This window comes from Colobus angolensis, unplaced genomic scaffold (assembly GCF_000951035.1).
Source record: "Colobus angolensis palliatus isolate OR3802 unplaced genomic scaffold, Cang.pa_1.0 Scaffold227, whole genome shotgun sequence".
Taxonomy (NCBI): domain Eukaryota; kingdom Metazoa; phylum Chordata; class Mammalia; order Primates; family Cercopithecidae; genus Colobus; species Colobus angolensis.
The window spans coordinates 669666-684257 of NW_012115455.1; positions in this window are offsets into that span (position 1 = coordinate 669666).

Sequence of the window (14592 nt, forward strand, 5' to 3'; positions counted from 1 at the left end):
CTTTTTTGAGATTTAAGAGAATGGTGATGACCTTTAACCACAAGCAGCCTTTAGGCACTTGTTTAACAAAGCACATTCTGCACAGCCCAAAATCCTTTTAACCTTAAGTCACCTTCGCACATGTCTCTTGCAAGGACAAAGTTGGTGGTAAGGTCACAGATTAACAGTATCTCAAATACAGAGCCAAATGGAGTCTCTTATGTCTACTTCCTTCTATATAGACATAGTAACAGGCTGATCTCTTTCTTTTCCCCACAAAAGTCCCCTATGCTTTTCTCTCTGCTTTTCTCAAGAGAAAGAAGTTTTGCCTCAGAGTCACCACAGCTGGTAATGTGCTGAGTCTCACCTGATGTCAGCACATCTCAAGGGCTCTTCCAAGGTACTTGACAGGGTGCCTCTGTATCACTGCTGATTATTCATGGCCCTAGGGTTCTTCAGTTAGCAGGTGATGAATGCTGTCATGACTGTCCTTTCCTTCAAGGTAGCATGTTCCCCTCTAACCCAAAATGTGTCTGGAAATGTCTGGAAGCTAGGTCCTAGAATGATAACTTTATGACTCTGACCAGTGCCCTATCTTGTTGTGGCTTAGCTGGTATTCAAGGTAGAAGACCAACTCCTCCCCATTCTTCAATATTCTTCCCTCAAGCTGAAGGAAGGGGTCTCTTTTGAAGCCAGGAGCTGTGCAGCCTGGGGTAAGGGGAAGGATAACGTCAGTCCTCCCCTGGCTCCCTCAGCTGATGTCTCAGTATGTCACATGTCCCCAACCCAGTGTTCACTATCTTTGGGCCAAGTTTAGCACTAGGATTCACCTAAGAGTTGCAGCCTTATGATCTAGGCTGCCAATCAAGTGTACTTGAAGACAGAGTGCTGTAGCCCTCAGTGGTGTGGTTTTCAGAAACTCAAGTTCAAACTACAGGAACTGGCAATTCCCTGTTGGCTAGGGCTGGTTTAAATGCTCCCTCTATAGGTGGGCATCAGCTGAGTTTGGTCTGGTTTTTCTTTCTGTTCTAACAAGACAATACTGACTTTAATGCCTCACAATTAGTGTGTTCTCCCTACCCCAGGGTACAGTGATACTCTCTGTGCCATTCAGCTGCTGCTGGGAGGTTGGGATAGGGGTGGTGTCAGTGATTCAGAGTTGTTTTTTTCTATATTTTTAGTACTTTTTTCAGCAATATGAAGTTACAACCAGGTACTGTGTGTAATCACCTGATTTTTCATTCTTGTGAAATTGCTTTCCTCTGTGTAGATATTTGTTAACTTGATTTCCTTGTGGGAGGAGTAACTGGTGTAGCCTTCTGTTCTACCATTTTGTTCCCCTTTTTTACCCCTATTATTAAAGTTTTGCATTGGTGTAGTCCATTACTTACAAATGATGAACCAATATTGATACATTATTATCAACTAAATTCTATAGTTCACATTAAATTTTATTCTTTCTGCTGTACGGTTCTACGAATTTTGACAATACACCATTGCAATATCACACAGAATAGTTTAACTGCCCTAAAAATAGCCTGTACTCCAACTATCCATCACTCTATCTTGTCCCAAATCCCCAGTCTATGGTAACCACAGATACTTTTACTGTTTCTATGTTTTTGCCTTTTCAGAATTGCATATAGTTGAAATTATAAAATTCATAGCCTCTTAAGACTGTTTCTTTCACTTGACAATATGCATTTATAGTCTTTTTGTGGCTTGATAGCTCTTGTCTTTTTATGCTGAATATCATTCAGTTGTCTAGCTGTACCACCCTTTATTAACCTATACCCTACTGAAGATCATCTTCCTTGATTCCAGTCTTTAGCAAATATAAATAAAGCTGCTGTAAACATTCCTGTGAAAATTTTTGTGTGGATATAAATTTTCAACTCATTTGAGTAAATACCAAGGAGCATGATTACTGAATTCCATGGAAAGACTAGATTTAACTGTTAAAGAAACTTACAAAGTGTCTTCCTCCTAAGTGTCTGTACTATTTTTCATACTCATCAGCAATGAATTCAAGTTCCTGATGCTTCATCTCATTGCCAGCAATTTGGTGGCGTCTGTGTTTTGGATTTTAGCCACTCTTGGTGGTGTGTAATGGTATCTAATTGCTGCTTAATTTGCAATTTTCTAATGACATATGATATTGAGCATCCTTTCATATGATTATTTGCCATCTGTATATATTCTTGGACGAGGTGTGTGTTCAGGTCTTTTGCATACTTTGACCTTGTTTGTTTTGATATAACTTGGTTACCAGTTATGTGTTTGCAAGTACTTTGTCCCAGTCTGTGACTTGTGTTTCCATTATCTTACAAACATCTCTCACAGAACAAAAGTTTTTAATTTTAATAAAATCAAACTAACCAATTTTTTTCATGGGCCATGTGTATGTTGTTGTACCTGAAAACTCATTGCCAAATCCAGATCACCTTGATTTTCTCCTTTGTTACCTCTGTTTTATCATTTTGCATTTTATGTTAGTGTTTGTGATCCATTTTCAGTTAATGTTTGTGAAAGGTGTAAGGTTAGTGTCTAGATAATTTTTTGCATGTGGATGTCCAGGTATTCCAGTGTCACTTGTTGAAAAGACTGTGCTTTCTACTTTAAGTTGACTTGGCTCTTTTGTCAAAAATGAATTGATGCTGTAGACCCCATATTGATTATATTTATGTAAGTATTATTATGGGATCTCTAGTCTGTTCCATTGTTCTATTTGTCTATTCTTTTGCCAATACTAACGTCACTTGATTACTGTCATTCTATAGTAAATCTGGAAGTTAGGTCATGTCAGTCCTTCAACTTTATTCTTCTTTTTCAGTACTGAAATTCTGATGGGATTATTTTAACCTTGTTGGTACTGAGAGGGACAGTAACTATTTCTTGACACTGTCATGGATAGAGCTGCCCTCATGTTACCAGACAAATTTCCAGAATTTAAACATTGTAGTAAGGACTTGCACTATGTATGAGCTCATGACTCATCTTTTTTTGTGAGCTGCTCTGAGTAGTTGTCCTGAATAAGTTTGTCAAATGAATAAACTCAGGAGAATATCAACAGTGTGATATCACATCTGAGATTCTAGAGAAAGCTGGATGTGATTAAAATCATATATGATGTCAAGATTGATGATGTATACTATCCATACCTGGATAAAGGCATAGTGTCCTTTAACATATAAAGGTAAACTGCAGTTGAGAGGTTGTTGAAATAGTAAACAGAAAACACTTTCCAAACTTATAATAGCAAAATACTTGCCAGTTGCTTATTGGATAGAATCAATAATTTTCATAATTTTGGCTATTGGTATGAGTGTCGTAATGCAGAGAGTCACGGTATTAATGTTTCAGAAATCCACAATGAGATGCCATTTGTTATTTCCAAGTTTACAAACAGGTGAAAGTTTGCTGTTAGTTGGGGAAACAGTGGTAATAATTACCTCTTATACAAATAGGTCTTGGATAATTGGTTTCAATCCCGGGAAGACATATTTTAATTTACATTGAGCCATAAAATACACTTTAACTGGGGTAGGAGGTTTATGGGTCCCACTTTTTACACCAATTTGAAAATGCCAAAGACTACATTTAGTTTTAAATATGAATTATATGTTAAAGTGTGCATGGCTACTAAGAGATACTTAGCACAATAGGTGCCATGACCATGGGAAAATTAGACAAAACAGTAGTTCTGATGATGAAAGTGAAGCATACCTTTTTGTTCTTTATTTAAGTTCAGTAACTCCCCTAAGATTATTGGAAATGTCATACTTAAATTTAGAAGGATCCTTGAGTATTATTCTAATTTGAGTCCCAATGTTGGTTAAGGCCATGAAAGTTTGCTAATTTGTGCATTTTATCAAATGTTAAAGTTAGTTCAGAATCTATGTCTTAGAGGCGCAAAAGTCATCAAGTGTCCTTTTGTGGTTTTGTTATATGAATTATTTTAATAAATTTTGAATTTCCAATTGGGTCACCTCTATGTTTTAGAGTGCCCTTTTACTTTATTGATATAAATTATTTTAGTATATTTTCAGTTTCCAATTGGGTCTAATTGTGGGCCTCTGTTACAAATTTTCGTTTAATTTTCCATATCCAGGATTCATTTTTTCTGTTGTTCATTCTTTGTGGTTGTAGGCTGTTTACTAGATTTACTTCAAGTAGGTGGGTCCTCTCTACCCTCTCTATACTTTTGTTTCTTCCTCCAGGTATACTCAAGTCAGTATTATCAGGGTTAAGATTTTCCCCCATGATGATGTTTGAATTAATTCCTTGACTATGCTCAAAGAGTTCTATGACTGTCTGTCCCTTTAACTTTGAAGATCTGGATCATTTTTTTTGGTAAGACAGTCATAGGCAGCAAGAGAAATGGGATTTTGTAGCATCCTACTAAGCCATCTACCTTTGAGTGTTACCTCAGCACCCCACATAGTAACTTCCATTTCTCTTTCTCTCATGAGTGACTTACTAACAGACTCATACAGTGCATGTTATGCCAGTCTTTTCCCCAAATACTCTGTAGAACATTAACCATACCTGATTGATATGCACAACCAATTGTAACAGTATAAGAGCCATTCAACTAAATATAGAATCAGTTACTGCTTTTTCTATAAATGAGACATTCAATTTATTCTAAGCACATAGATAGATCTGGGCTGAAACATACAAACCAGGGTTACTTTAAGAAGGGCCTCAAGTTCATACTTCTATTTCTAAATGGTAATTATTGAAACTTCTGGCATGGGTTGGTTAAGTCTATAACAAAGGGTAAGAATGACTTGACAAGTGCGGCACATTGAAGCACAACTCAAGTGCATGTTCACCAGCAAGCACCAACTCAAAATGTATGCCCACGAGCAGATAACAGAGACAACTAGTGAATCAAAGCAAGATAATAAGACTCCTGTTCATGGTGGTGATCATATAGACATCCTTCTCACTGCATCAGTTGTTATGAACACACCACAGATAAAGGATGGATGCTTAACCAAAATTTGATTCAAATATAAAGACTGATGATACAATACACACACCAAGAGAATATAAAATGTCTTATTATTCACATAATGGGGCTTTCTACAGAGAGCATGGCATGCTTCCCGAGCAGGCCCAGAATAGCTTGAGAGAGATGTCAAAGGAGACTGACTGTGAGTTTTTATGGTGATTAGAGGTTGGGACTGTGGTGAGGATTCCTACTCACAGGCAGGAAATGTTTCCATAGTTTGAACTCTCCACTGTTGCTAAAGGTGGAAAAACCTAGGCTTTCTTATCAGCTTGCCAAGATGTGGACAGAAGGGAAGGGAGCTTAAAGTCTATCAGCAGCAAAACATAAAAAAAAATGTAATCAGACTCTATTACATTTATGTCTACCGAATACGTCTTTATTAGTTATATATGTTGCAAATATCCTAGCCAACTGTGTACCTTGTCTTTTATGGTTCATTTTCATGAACAGACATTCTTAACTTTAATGTAGTCAAATTCATAAGTATTTTTATTTATATGCTGTACTTTTGTATCTTGTGTAAGAAACATTTTATTATCCTGAAACCACAAAGATTCTTACCAGTTTTACACTCTAAATGAGTCATAGTTTTTCCTTTTAAATTTAGTTTTAAAACTCGTGTAACAATATAACTTTTATCCAAAACTGGGGAACTTTGGGGAGTAAAATGCGGTTAGTTGTGATATTTCAGAATAAAAGCCATAACTGCGACTGTTTCAGACAAATGGGATATATTCTCACTGTATCTATAACACATCTTGAATTGAATTTTAAATAGTTTGAGATAGGTGTTCAATTTTATTTTTCCAAATACATATTCAATTATCCCAGCACCATTTATTGAAAATATCATTTTTCTTCAATATTCTGTAATACTATCTTATAACAATAATTCATATTGGATTAGGTCTTCCTGTCCTTTTCCAACCTTCAAATAGTCTATCTCTTAACCATAATAATATTACGCTAAATAATAAAGCAGAAAAACACATTTTCATACTGAGAAAAGCAAACTGTTCTTCTTCAAGGGTGTCTTGGTTATTCTCAGCCCTTTGCCATTAGCATACACTTAGAACCAGATTATATAATTCCAGCATAAGTAAACTTTTGTGATTTTGATCGTGACAAGTTGCCTACAGGTGTATAGGGAAAGTTTTGGCTTTTTTATTTTTATTGAGATATGTTAAAATTTCTCTCTGTATAGGACATTATAGATCATGTACATATGTAGAGGTGTGAGGAATTTGAGCACATCAAGTAAAACTATATGACCATAAAAGGCAATAGGACACAAATTTTATTATAGAGTGCTTGGACAAGTTTATATAAGAGCAAAAGCCTTTCATGAGAATATACATAGGCTTATGGCAATGGGGTCATCTTCCAGAAGGGGAGGAGAGCAAGGAAGCTCTCAAGGAAAATAAGGACCAAAGAAGAAACATAAACGTCTAGTTTGTGTCACTCAGAAGCACGTGGGGAGCCTCTGGGTCAGACAATGGTGAAGGGCTATAGCAACTTGAAGCCTTATAACTACACTTCTCTTTCTCATTAATAGTCAGCAGATGTGGGGTAAAATTGTGTAGAGTATGCAGAGTAGTCAGGCTCTAAATGGCTAAAAATCCTGATTTTTTCAGTTATTTCTAAATTATCTTTATGTGAAAAATTTGAGTTTGCTACCAGGTAGTAGGTCTCACACAGCAGTGATGAAATAAACAATCTAAGGACCACTATATGAAGGCGTTTTTTTGACTGATTTATATAACCCTTTTCATTAAATGTATTCATAAATATCTTCTTAGATGCTGTTATATGTGACATCATCTTTACTTTTTTCTAAATGATTCTTTCTGCTATATGAAAGATTATTTGTTGTATTGAACTTTTATCCAGTAATCTTTCTGAACTTGTTCATCAACTCTATTTATATGTAGACAATTTAAATTTTTCTATGTACATAGTTACATTGTCAAAACACGAAATTTCTCATTTTTAATCCTTACATATATTTTCCCTTTCCTTGCCTCTTTATATTGACATGGACCTCCACTAAAATGGTGAATGCAATTTTAAAGAGTAGTAGAAGTTGCCTGATCCTCAATCTGAGAGTGAAATCACAGTATATTATTAAAATGGCATGTTAATTTTAAAGCATTTTTTCCTTCAGACATTTTGAAGTATTTACTGATACCGTCTTCTCATATATTTATGATTTTATTTTTACATTTAAATATTTGACTCATTTAATATTTACTGTGATTCACAGTGTGAATATCAATTCAAAATTTCCTTTTCCAAATTACTATATTGATCATCTAACAACATGTGTTTTAAAGTACATATTCACACCATTATTTGATAAGTCTTTTTATTATCTACTTAATATCCAAATATATATGGGTCTATTTCTGGCATGTCTGTTCTGTTCCAATTATCTACATGACTTTGTATCATTTTGTGGCTAATCAGGAGACAGTGAGTGCTCAGTTACCCAAACTGTGGAACTGTATATAAGTAATTATGAGACTATGAAAAAATAATATTCGATGTAAGAGAATGCTATTAAGTACAACAATTAAAGGAGAATACCCAAAGAAGGACAAACTTGGAAGTAGAGCTTGTTTTCTAAAACCGAGTTTAATATATTCTTTGAGAAAGTGTAGTTGTAGCCCACTGTATGAAAAAGAATTTTACTGGACTATCCAGTCCAGAACAGTCTGCAGTTTCTGGAAAAGCAGGGAGTACCTCTTCAGTTCACAAGCAAGCTGCAATCAGTGACCAACCTGAGGTCATACAGAGGGAGTGGGACTGTCACTATGGAAAAGGAGCCTGTATCACGTGGTGTCCATATCAAGAGGACCATGACATCAAGAGGGTCATTAAAGAGAAACCTTCAAAGAGAAAAGTGATCAAAGATATTTGGTATCCCTGGTGCAGTCTGACTCGTGTCCTTATAAGAAGTGTTTTGAACACACAGAAAGAGACCTCAAGGATGTGCATGCATACAGGAAAGGCCATGTGAAGAAAGTGAGACGGTGACTGTCTAAAAGCCAAGAAGAGAGACCTTATGAGAAACCAGATATTGATCTTGGATTGTGTAGCTTCCAGAACTCTAAAAAAAAAGTTATGTTGTTTAAGCTGCTCAGTCTGTGGTATTTTGTTATGGTAACCCTAACAGACTAAAATAACGTGGAAGCCAAAATATAGTGAAATAATACACTTAGAGAGCTGAAAGAAGAAGAATAATAATTGCTAACCTAGAGTTGTATACTCATTAAAATATTATTCAAAAGAAAAGGCAAACTAATTTGCAGAACAAAAAAATTCATATATTTTATTTTTGGAAGACTTACACTAAAAGAAGTAGCAATCGGAATTCTTCAGACAAAACAAAAATTATTTCTGACAGAAATAGAAATAACCAATTGAATGAAAATAAAAACAATAAAGATGAGGCCAACACAAAATAATAATTTCAATTATAACGTGTTGTTTAATATACATTTAAAATTAAAGTATATTAATACATCAAAAAAAGGCAAAGTAGTCTGAGTGTTATTAAATGTTCTAAATATTTAGCATTTTCCGGAAAATGGCAAACATTCTAATTTATATTACATTTCAATCAATCATTTTTACATTTTATCACTAGATTAACTAGTAAAATACAGTAAAAAAATACATAACTGCTAAGCTGACTTAATAAAGAAACACAACAGTACAAAATACTTGATTAAACCTAAAGAAAACAAAACAAGCTAGAAATAATTATGGGGCAAATGTGAAAAGTGAAAAAATAGATAAAAAATAAAATATATTAATATACTAAATGTAAAATAACAAAATAAGCCAACTAAAAGACAAAAGGTGGATAAAATAATACACAACCAAACAATTCTGTTTGTAAGAATACACTTTAAGCATAAGTACACAGAAAAGGTGACAGTAAAATGAATAAAAAGATATAGTCAGGAGTGGTGGCTAACACCTGTAATTCCAGCACTTTGGGAGGCCGAGGAGGCTGGATCAGTTGAGCTCAGGAGTTTGAGACCAGTCTGGACAACATGGTGAAACTCCATCTCAACAAAAAATACAAAAATTAGTCAGGAGTTGTGGCTGTGCCTGTAGTCCCAGCTACTTGGGAGGCTGGGTTTGGAGGATGTCTTGAGCCAGGGAGGCAGAGGTTACAGTGAGCTGAGATTGGGCCACTGCACTCCAGCCTGGGTGAGAGAGTGAGACTCTGTCTTAACAACAACAGCAACAACAACAAAGATATGCATGTACTAGCCAAAAGAAAACTGGTATAGCTTTCCGAATATTAAAGAAAGTTGAGCACATTGGCTATATGACGGGCCATGAAGCAAGCTTCAACAACTTCAAAAAGCAGAATTCATTCACAGTATATGTGCATATCACAGTTATTAAAGGAATAAATTTAAAAAGCCAGTAAATTGTAAAATAACATTCTTCGAAATTAAGCAATACTTTTCTATGTAACTCATTAGTCAAAAGAAAATCAAAATGAAAATTAGAAAATGTTTTTATTGAATAAACAGTAAAACATAATAATATATCAAGCATTTATTTTGTAATAATTATAACTATGCTTAGAGTAACATTTGCTTTAGATACATATGTTTGAAATGAATAAAAGTTGAAAATCATCTATCTCAAGGAGTTAGTAAGAGAACAGCAAGTTAAAGTCAAAAAACACTGTGAAAGAAATGAAAATATATGTTGGTTAAAATGAGCAAAATTTAATAACATGAAAAATGTTTAAATGGAGGAAATACATGCAAAAATGTCATCACTTGAAAGTATTACTAAAATGAATAAATATTTAGTAAGAGTGATAAAGAAATTAAATAGAGAGGAAAAAGCAGCATCAGGAAGGCAAAAAAAAAAAAGAAGGACCCACTATAAATCTACAAACACTAGAAAAATAAGATAAACAACTTAGGTGAACAAATTTTAAAATTTAGAAAAAACAAAATTTTTTGGAAATATACAACTTATCAAAGCAAACATAAGGAAAAAAATAAATTCTGAATAAACATGTATTAAAAGTCATGTATCTGTAACTTGAAATATTCACTCAATGAGATGTCTAGGACTAGTTAGAGAATTATTTCAAATGGTTAGGAAAAAATAATATCAACCATAGAGAAAATATTTCACAGAACAGAAAAAAAGAAACACCTCCCAATTTATTTTATGGGAGGAAGTTTGCGTGGATATGACAACTGACAATCCCTCCCACGGACATAGACGAAAAATATTAAAGAAAATATTGGCAAAGCTAAACTGTGTAATATACATATAGTATAATATATCATAACCAAGTTTATCCCATAAATACAAGGCAGTTTCACATCTGAAAACTTAACACAGTAACAGAATAAAGGTAAAATTTAATAATGGCCTCAATATATGGTAAAACTTTTTTTTTTAAATGAATTCAACAGTTATTCATGATAAAACTCTTAACATACTGAGAATATAAGGATGCTTAATTTCAAGAGACTATTTTAGTAAACCTTTGGAAAAGATCATAATTAATAGTAATTTTTTGAAAGCTTTTGATGTGGTTGGCTGTGTCCCCACCCAAATCTCATCTTGAATTGTAAGCCCCATAATCCCCTTGTGTCGTGGGAGGGAACCGGTGGGAGACTGAATCGTGGAGGCGGTTTTCATGATAGTGAGTGAATTCTCATGAGGTCTGATGGTTTTATAAGCTTCTGGCATGTCCCCTGCTTGCACTCATTCTCTCTCCTGCTGCCCTGTGAAGAGGTGCCTTCTGCCACAATTTTATGCTCGTGAGGCCTCCTCAGCCATTCAGAACTGTGAGTCAATTAAACTTCTTTTCTTTATAAGTTACCCAGTCTCAGGTATTTCTTCATAGCAGTGTGAGAATGGACTAATACAGCTTTTGTGCTGAGTTGGAAAAATACAAAGATGTCCAATCTCATCACTTCTAGTCATCATTATACTGAAAGTAGAAGGATATGTTATAAAACAGGTAAATGTATATAGAAGCCATACAATTGGGAAAAAGTTATTGTTAATCACAAATATATTTGCACATATAGAAAATCTAAAAGATGCTGCAAACCATTTATTAGAATTAATAAATTAATGTAATAAAGTTGTTGAATACAAGGGCCATATAACATCAAATACACTTCTATATTCTAGACATAAACAATTAAAAGTGAATTTTCAAAAGATAACATGTTTACTTACATAAAAAACATTAAATATAGCTACATTTTAATTGTTTAGTTATAGTACAACTAAGTTGCCAACATATTTTTTTAAAATAACAATATCGGCCGGGCGCGGTGGCTCAAGCCTGTAATCCCAGCACTTTGGGAGGCCGAGACGGGCGGATCACGAGGTCAGGAGATCGAAACCATCCTGGCTAACACGGTGAAACCCCGTCTCTACTAAAAATACAAAAAAAAAATTAGCCGGGCGAGGTGGCGGGCGTCTGTAGTCCCAGCTACTCGGGAGGCTGAGGCAGGAGAATGGCGTGAACCCAGGAGATGGAGCTTGCAGTGAGCTGAGATCCGGCCACTGCACTCCAGGCTGGGGGCAGAGCGAGACTCTGTCTCAAAAAAAAAAAAAAAATAACAATATCTATAAGGCATCCTATTGTTTTTGCTGTTATTTTCGCTGTTATGTTTAATTTAGTAAATAAGCCAGACACAGAAAGACAAATACCACTATAATCTTAGTTATATGAGGAATCTAAAAAAGTTGAAATTACCGAAGTGGAGAGTAGAATGGTGCTTACTAGGGGATAGGATGATGTTGGTCAAATGGTACCAAGCTTCAGTTGAAGAGAGAATAAGTTGTGGCTATTTATTGCACAGCATGGTGACTATAGTTAACAATGTATATAGTACTTAAAAACTGCTGAAAAAAAGTTTTAAACATTTTCACCACAAAAAAATTTTATTGTAAGACAGTTGTAATGTATATCTAAATGTAAAATAATGTATGTCCTTTTGTTCATTTATTTGTTTACAGACCATTAAAAACTGGAAAATGTGATTTCATTAAAATTATCTTTAAACAAAAACTAGGAATAAATCGAATAAAATATGCAAATTTTTATATATACAAATTATACTTTGTTTTTGTAATAAATTTTAAAAGACAAATAAATGGGAGAAGATATAATGCTCATCAAATGGAAGATTCAGTGTTGTAAATATGTCAATTAATCATAAATAAACCAATAGACTTGATGCAGTCTCCACCAATGTCCCAGCATGTTTTCTGTAGTATATGACAAACTGAATCTAAACTTTGTATGAAATGCAGAGTGCCAAGAAGAGCCAACATAATCTTGAAGAATGAATTTCAAGTACTATTATAAAGTTATTGTAATTAAAACAGCATGGTATTGGTGCAATAAAAGACAGTTAAAGAAATCACTGGAAAAATATATTAATTCTAGAAGAGAGGGTTGAAGCCCTTTGTAATCATTTTGCATTCTGTTTAGTATGCTTTTCTTATTCCCCAGATGGCTAGCTTCCTCACTTTCTTCATTTATTTTATTCAACTGTCTCTTTATCAATAAAAATTATCTAACCCATCAAATATTTTGTCTCCAAATATTTTGTATTTATATAATTATATTTATATATTGGCCTGCTTAATTTTCTTTCTTTTGCACTTATTTCTATCTAACATAGTATATGTTTTACTGACTTACTATGTTTATTTTCTGTCTCCCCCACTAGAATATTAGATCCATGAAGTCAAATCTCTTTGTCTATATTATTCACTGAGTAAGCACCTACTATGGGATTCATACTAAGTACATTGAAGCACATGCTGAGTGACTTGTAGACAGAACTCATGCAAAATTGCAAAATAATTATTGTCTTTCCAAGCTCATGGTGTTTTCATGTATCCCTTTGATAACCAGAGCACATCACCAGAACAACACACTGAGACCTAATCCAACTTCATCTGCATACTCTTCGCTTATACTTTATCTACTATCAAAGCTGCTTGTCTTAAAATCTATTTACATTTTTTCTAAAGAGTGTTTTATACAAAATTTTAGTGTTATTTATAGAACAGATATACATGTTAGTATTGATCCTCTGGAAACTCTGCCTTAGTCACAAAAGAATTACTAGTGGTGGCAATGTTTGGGAATTGCCAAGTACATACATTAGCCTCTAAATCATGTAATTCTTTTGATACTTCACTTATGTATGTCTTCCCAAGCACCTCCTTTGGATTGCTCCCTGCTTTCCCTTCATGGAAAAAATTACAGTTGTATATCTACAAACACACACAAACATATATGTATAGAACATATACTTTGTGAATATGACTCTATACTATCAGAATAAAACCTCTGAAAGATGAATTGTGTCATATTTGCTCCACAGCATTTAATTCAGTGACTGGTGCATAGTAAACCCTAAATTAATGTTTATTTGCTTAAAATTACTAGAATTTTACAGAGTCTGGGACTCCAAGTGTAATGTTTAATAACGTCACAATTTTGCTATAGGCTAGTGTTGCTTCCTCATGGAAACTAGGAATTGGTCCTGAATGTTATTAGAGCTCCGAGATTCCACTTTGTTGAGGACATTTTTCTGAATCTTTGAGCTGCTTCTTTCTCAGATTGATTACACTTAAATTTTTTAACTTCTTCTCAGTTTCAGCATCTTCTTACTAACCTTTTAATGCACTGTAAGCAAATTAGTGATTGATATGGTATTTTCAAGCTGAAATATGTGACTGAGAAAATCTGATTAGACTAGATAAACCCATATTGTTCACATGTGTGTAAAATTTCTGGAAACATGTAACATACAAGTTGGCAGGTCTGGTTAAGTTGCATATACTTGGTCAAAACAGCTGTGACTGACAGCTGAGGGGTAGGACAAATTCATCCACATTCTCCCCTTGTGGTGGGTGAGTCACACAATAAAGAATGGTAGCAGTCTGAGCTTACTGCCTAAACCGCACCATCAGGGTACTAACATGTTACTCAATACAGCAGAAGGAATTTATAGAACTTGATACACTTGATGCAATCTCCACCTATATCCCAGCATGTTTTCTGTAGTATATAATAAACGGAATCTAAACTTTGTTTGAAATGCAGAGTGCCAAGAAGAGCCAACATAATCTTGAAGAATGAATTTCAAGTACTATTATAAAGTTATTATAATTAAAACAGCATGGTATTGGTGCAATAAAAGACAGTTAAAGAAATCACTGGAAAAGTATATTAATTCCAGAAGAGAGAACAATTACTCAATAGCTCCGTGTTACATCAATTTTTCTTAACATTTTGGGGCAATATATATACTTAATTTATTTTTGTGATAAATATGCATATACCCTATGAGATATAGTTCAATACTGGAATGATTTTTTAAAAAGTGAAACAAGAGGTTTCTAAGAACGATAACTCTTGTAGAGGACCACAGATCTTCATTCCTCAAGGAACGTATATTAATTTCCTCTGGCATTTAGGGCTCCAATGAAAAAACTTAATAAGTACCAAGTGAAATGTCAAAAATAGCTCTCATTTATTAAGGGCTTATTACATTTTTTTT